The following is a 7,455-nucleotide window of genomic DNA, read 5'->3' on the forward strand; positions in this document are numbered from 1 at the left end:
AACCCCTCCCCCACAACTAATCCTAAACCTACCAATGCTAGGGGGGTAATAATTTGGCGGGGGTCGAAATTCGGCACAACACCGGTGCTGGAGACCAGCCGGCTAAGCTATTAACTTACTCCAAACCGGCCTTTGTTACCGCTAAAATGGCCGCCGTTACCCATGATGCACTGTTCCATAACGTCTACGCCCGAGCTCTATTCGCCTTTGGCTAAGCCACACCCTAGAATGTAGATTGACCAATCACAGCGCAGCCAAGAACGAGCTCCCACAGAGGTCCGACACTTTTTCACAGCGCTCCATTGACTTTAACACAGCCGTCTCATATTTTTGGTCTCGGCAGGCTATTACCGTCGTAGTTTTATCTAAAATATGGTTAAACGTTGTGCCTGGGGCATTTGTAACACAGATACGCGTTTCCCAGAGAGGTTGGAGGGGGGTGTGCGTTTTTTTCCCTTCCCAAAACCGAAGTCAAATCCTGACAACTAAAAGTGTCGTCTAGCGCACACGCTGCTAATAAATACAACGTTATACTCGCGTAGTCCGTTTGCTTTGTAATAACGATTATAGAAGTGAATAGAGACCTACCCAGCTTTGCATGAACAGTGTTGCTCCTTGATATTGTTAGTCCCAGCCTCCGTCTCGATTAGTACGATATGCGGTGGTTCATTTTTTGACTGTGACCGGTATGCATTGCCTCTATTTTGGATGCCTTGTTGTTCCTTGCGTTTCACCTGTATGTCATGAACGTATGCCTTCAAACGTATATCGCAGCCCCTTTTGACTACTTCATTCGGACACTTTATTTGCTGCTTTATAAAAGTTTGATAAAATTTCAGCAGGAAGAGCTGTCACAGCATAAGCCATGTTGATACCAGAGCCCAGATGAAGTTTGTTTGTCGGACGTAGCAACAGTAACTAAGGGGGGCGGGGCCTAGCCAAAGGCGAATTGCTCGATGACATACGGCATAAATCGAGTTAAATTTATATTATATAAAAAAAAATCCCCTCAAACCAGTTCAGTAGAAACTCCTCCCTGCAGCCGATTTGAAAGATTTCGTTGGTCGTCAATCACAGTGCATATTGCCTATAGGCCTACACCAAACACTAAACCCTAACCCTACCCTTCTCCATGGTTGTGTTCGAAATCGCCCCATACCCTCATTCACTATTCCCTACATTCCTAGTCCACTATATAGTTCACTTAAAGAAGTGTATGAAAACGGAAACTGGAAGTGCTGCTGCTTTTGCATAGTTTGTGCTTGCTGTAGAATCAATAAAAATCATTTGAATCTTAGCAAACTGGCTGCTCCAGTAGTAAGATGAAAATATTTATCTTGAACTCTCTCATGGAAACTAGCATGTATAGGCTAAACCTTAATCAAACAATTAAATAATCAATTAAAACGGAATTTTTTCCTTGTATGATGTGTGATTTTTTCGCCAAAACAGTTCAGCAAACTCCGCCCCATAGGTGATTCAAAGGATTTCATTACTGGTGTCAATCACATTGCCGATTGCCCACACAACACTACAACAAATACGAACCCCTAAAACCTACCCTACACCCTAACCTTAACCTTTTTTGCGGGAAAAAAAAATCACACGTCCGGTATGGATTTAATCCAGTACGTCATCACAATACAGGAAGCAGCGAGGAAATCTTGGTCTTTCTGGAACGAGCGATACAAACAGTGAAAAATATGGAAGCTTGTTTCTAACACTAAATAAAAAAGTGAATGAAAAGGATAATTGCCACTTTTATTTGGTAAGATTTAAACTCGCAATTCTGAGATAAAAAGTTGCAATTTTATTTTTTTATTCTGTAGTGGAAACAAGCTTCCATAGAAAAGTCTAAAATGCAGCTGAACTGCTAAACGCTCTTGCTATCCTGTATAACAGCCTATATATAACTGAAACTCCAAGTCTAATAAAATGTTCATGACTTGCAAGCGGGGAATGCGGTCTTGTCCTGGTCAGAATTGACTTGTGTGCCGCATTCCTTTGCTCTATGACTGGGTGCAAATTGCATTAAATTCAATGCAGATGGATGTTGACTGTAATAATTGCCTTCACTGTGGGGATGTTGGTTGTGCTCATACCTAACAGTTTGCTCTGAGCCCCCCTCTGCTATACTGTGAATCCAGACACCTCCAGCCTGCATTGCAAGGAGATATTGTATAGCCTACAAACAAGTCAGTGACATTCAATGTCAGGAGAGCTGCTAGAATGTGTCTTACTGAGAGCGTGAGAAGAAATCCTCTGTGTTAGCTTATGCTACATGCACATGTGTGACACATCGTCCTATTAAATGCTGCTCCATCCTCCCCTGTTAATAAAACACAAGCTGAAATAAGATTTTCACATTCCCCAGAGAGATCTGTATTCCTCTCCCATTTTTCATACGGCATTCTTTGATTCACTAACATGAGAGGCAAGATTCATTTGCATTATCAGAGTATCTGATTGTACAGGTAAAAATATAAAACAATTTCAGCTCAAATCAATATCATTATGAGTATCAATGAGTATTCATGTCTTGTTTTCCTGTAAAAATATTTAAGGTTTAAGGTTAAGGTTTCTTCCACTGGCAAAATGTCGCTGCTGTTTTATTAATAACATAACCTCACAAAATTTTGCCGATAGAAAACGTTTTTCTCCTCAAGTATTCCACTAGTTTAAAGGAAATTTTTATATTTTTAGTAGAGAAAAAAGAAAGGAAAATGATAGCGAAAATTATTTTGTGGCATAGTTTAGACTTAGAGAGTTAAAGGCACACTATGCAACTTTTGGCCCTTTAGTGGATAAAAAACAAAACTGAATGCATTTTGCGGAAGAACATTGTTTAGGTTGTGCTTCGGCTCTATGTGACTGTGCGGATGAATATGGTTATCATACTGCTTATAAAACATTCACTATAGGCTTTAAGAGATTCAAACAGTTTAGATGGCAAGGATCTCAAAATGACTTGCTGAAGATGTTATCGGAGCTATTCCCTTTTCCACGTCGCTTTTACAACATTTCAAATCCCTAATTTCTTGCCATTTCCAAAAAGCCAAGCCAATATTGATTCTCGTGTTTTTATTACGAGCTGTTGTATTTTCTTTCTGCCAGCAGACTCTCCTCTGTTCGGCTTCTTTCTTTTTTTTTACAACGATTCCCTGGAGGTTTGATATTTCATGTCAACGTGCTCCATGTCAACCTTTCTCGCTCATTGTGACAACTAACCTATAGTCCCACACCATCAAAGTACTTAGAGCAACTTCTCTCTAATTACGGATATGACAATGACGTACTGTATATGTCACAGTTTTCGTCTGCACCTGTCTGTCTTAGTCATCTTCACTACACTTCCCAGAATCCTCCTTGTCTCCACACCTGTACTCACTCCCTCATTATCCACCTGTCCCTCGTCATCATCATCTGTGTCACCTGTCTTCACTTCATTAGTGTTCATTTGTCTCTGTATTTAGTTTGCTTCTGTTCATTCAGTCTTTGTCGGTCGTCGTCAATGTATAGTTGTAGTAGTGTGAGTTTTGTTATCCTGCCTGTACCTGTTTTTAGTTTGTTATCAGTAAATGTTTAAATTGGAGCCTTCTTGCCTCAGACTCTTCTTCAACCCGCACCACAACCCTGACAGAACGACCGACCAAACCAAAAGATGGACTTGGCTGGCCGTGACCTAACTGACTACCTCATCAGGATACTGTTTGAGAGAGGTCTCCGCATCACCATCACCCCAGTGATGCCTCCAGCCATCTTCGCCACGCCGTCCATCCTCATCGCTGATCCTGCGCCAGAGCCCGCTGATCCTGCGCCAGAGCCCACTGATCCTGCGCCAGAGCCCGCTGATCCTGCGCCAGAGCCCGCTGATCCAGCGCCTAAGCCCTCTTCACAGCTGGTCCTGCCCATCTCAAAGCCCTCTTCACAGCTGGTCCTGCCCAGCTCAAAGCCCTCTTCACAGCTGGTCCTGCCCAGCTCAAAGCCCTCTTCACAGCTGGTCCTGCCCAGCTCAAAGCCCTCTTCACAGCTGGTCCTGCCCAGCTCAAAGCCCTCTTCACAGCTGGTCCTGCCCAGCTCAAAGCCCTCTTCACAGCTGGTCCTGCCCAGCTCAAAGCCCTCTTCACAGCTGGTCCTGCCCAGCTCAAAGCCCTCTTCACAGCTGGTCCTGCCCAGCTCAAAGCCCATTTCACCGCTGGTTCCGCCCAGCTCGAAGACCTCTTCACCGCTGGTTCCGCCCAGCTCAAGGCCTTCTTCACCGCTGGTCCTGCCCAGCTCAAAGCCTTCTTCACCGCTGGTCCTGCCCAGCTCAAAGCATTCACTGCTGGTCCTGCCCAGCTCAAAGCCTTCTTCACCACTGGTCCCATCCAGCACAGAGCCCGTCGCCTGCCCGCCAGAGCCTGAGCCCGTCGCCTGCCCGCCAGAGCCTGAGACCGTCCAGCCAGAGACCGTTCAGCCAGCTCTGGAAGATACAGTGCTGATTACGGCGATCTTGTGTGTGTGGGCTACACACACAAAGATCATGGCCCATTCGGCCAGTTCAAAGCCCTCTTCACCGCTGGTCCCGTCCAGCCCAGAGCTTCCTTCGCCGCTGGTCCCGTCCAGCCCTGAGCTTCCTTCGCCGCTGGTCCCGTCCAGCCCTGAGCTTCCTTCGCCGCTGGTCCCGTCCAGCCCAGAGCTTCCTTCGCCGCTGGTCCCGTCCAGCCCAGAGCTTCCTTCGCCGCTGGTTCCGCCCAGCCCTGAGCTTCCTTCGCCACTGGTCCAGTCCAGCCCTGAGCTTCCTTCGCCGCTGGTCCCGTCCAGCCCAGAGACCCCTTCGCCGCTGGTCCCGTCCAGCCCAGAGACCCCTTCACCGCTGGTCCCGTCCAGCCCAGAGACCCCTTCGCCGCTGGTCCCGTCCAGCCCAGAGACCCTTTCGCCGCTGGTCCCGTCCAGCCCAGAGACTTGTAATGACTCTGCCACTCTCCCCATTAATTTTTTTGGGGGGGGCCATAGGCCCTCGCCGTGCCCGCCCGAAGGGTCCTCACCGCCATGGCCGCCCGAAGGGTCCGCACCGCCATGGCCGCCCGAAGGGTCTCCACCGCCCTGGCCACGCCCACGTCCTGCTCCGCCCTGGCCACGTCCTGCTCCGCCCTGGCCGCCTTCACGTCCTGCTCCGCCCTGGCCACGTCCTGCTCCGCCCTGGCCGCCTTCACGTCCTGCTCCGCCCTGGCCGCCTTCACGTCCTGCTCCGCCCTGGCCGCCTGCACATCCTGCCCCGCCCTGGCCGCCTGCACTTCCTCCGCCCTGGAGGCTTCCCGTCCCAGTTTGGCCACGCCCTGGCCAGCCTTCAGGGTGCCCGCCCCCCCACCCCATTGATGTTCTACGGCGCGAGGTCGCGCCTTGTTGAAGGGGGGCGTTCTGTCACAGTTTTCGTCTGCACCTGTCTGTCTTAGTCATCTTCACTACACTTCCCAGAATCCTCCTTGTCTCCACACCTGTACTCACTCCCTCATTATCCACCTGTCCCTCGTCATCATCATCTGTGTCACCTGTCTTCACTTCATTAGTGTTCATTTGTCTCTGTATTTAGTTTGCTTCTGTTCATTCAGTCTTTGTCGGTCGTCGTCAATGTATAGTTGTAGTAGTGTGAGTTTTGTTATCCTGCCTGTACCTGTTTTTAGTTTATCAGTAAATGTTTAAATTGGAGCCTTCTTGCCTCAGACTCTTCTTCAACCCGCACCACAACCCTGACAGTATATGCAACTTCCTGTGAAACCATCCCGACCGGTCTAACATATAAATATTTATAATAGGCTAACCATAGTGAATCAGGGTAAGATAAAAACACGTTTTGGAAGAAGGATTGATGATGTATTGACTTTGAAAATTACATAGTGTACATTAAAATATGATATTGTTACAGAAGCAGACTCAAGAGATGGATATGAAGTTAACAGGAGTTTATTGACAACACAGAGCGGGAACAGAATGCAGGCAATTGAGATGAACAATGATAATTTGGAGAGCGGTGTGCAGGCGATGAGTGGAATGGTTCTTCTTACAGGTGAACAGGTGGGTGAGACGGATGACAGGAACGAGGAACACTGGAGACACAGAGGAGAGGAGAGGCGAGATGCTGGAGATGGAGAACTGGAGACGAGACTCTGGAGTGGAGACTGGAGAATGGTCGTTGAAGAATTCAGGAGATTTAAGGTTTGCGATAGCAAGGTAAGTAGTCCTCTTCGTGTGAACGAGACCAGGCAGTGAACAGCGGTGAGGAGTGTGTCTTTATAGTGATGATGGTGATGATGAGGTGCAGGTGTGTGTGATTAGAATTCAGGTGAGGGAGTGCGCTGTGATTGGCTGGTGTGAGAGCCTGGCTGATCTGTAACAGATATAAACAACCATCTGATTTTCCAGCATCTGCCATAACTTTAACAACACAGTCTGCGATTTAAAATGATAAACGGCAGAAATCTTAGAGTATAGCAAACCTCATTATCAACCATTAAATACAACATCTCACAGAGCAAATGATATGCAGGATATATGGACGTTCCTGTCTCTGCAACACAGTCCAAGGATCGGTGCTTTTGACAGCACCTTGAGAAATAGGAGAGCGAAGCAGGAGAAGTGGACAAATCTGACTTAATTTGACTGCATGAGTCAGCAGCTCATTTAGAGGAAACCTCAAGCAAAAAAACAAAAACCGAGCAAGATTCTGTTGTGACTTTGTCAGAGGAGACCTGTGTCATGAACACCAGGAAGTGAGCAGTTCTGAGCGGTATCGCTCATTCATACCAGTCCATCTGTGCATATAACCACAAAACCTACATGGCCAGAAACATCAGTCCAAGTCCTTGCCTCACCAGCTCTGTAACATACTGACAGTTGCGGCAAAACGTGATTCAAGGTTAAAGAGACAAGGTTTATCAAAAAACCCAAGCAAGAGAATCAAACGCAATTCTATCCAGTGTCTCCTGAGTCCTCTCAAAGAACAAGGACGTTACAATCATTAATTGAGATGCAGGGGCTGAGAGAAATAATGAAGCCTGGAGCCAAAGTCAGAATCATTTCTATCTGGTGATTAAAAGATTCACTAATAAAAGCCACGGGTGAGGATTATCAGAGAGAAAGACTATCGCCCACCACTCTTTACAAATCCTTAACATGACCCGCAACAATTTAGACTCATTTGGGCTTTTACTAAGTGCCATTGCAAATAGAAAAATAATGATTCTGATGCCCAAAATTGATAATATCAGTGTAAAAGTGCACTACTGTAAGTCATTCATTAAAGACCACATGACATTGTTTGATGAATGGGTGGGTGGCCGAGTTTTGCAGTTGCATTCCAAATATGTTCAAATATTTAGAAATGTGCAGACAAAAACACTTTTTGTGGAGTGAGTTGCATTGGAGATGCTAATCACTTCACAATTCTCCATTTGCATGATTTGGAGTGATTAGAGC

Source organism: Rhinichthys klamathensis, unplaced genomic scaffold (assembly GCF_029890125.1).
Source record: "Rhinichthys klamathensis goyatoka isolate OS25496 unplaced genomic scaffold, OSU_Roscu_1.1 h1tg000281l_1, whole genome shotgun sequence".
Classification (NCBI taxonomy): Eukaryota; Metazoa; Chordata; class Actinopteri; order Cypriniformes; family Leuciscidae; genus Rhinichthys; species Rhinichthys klamathensis.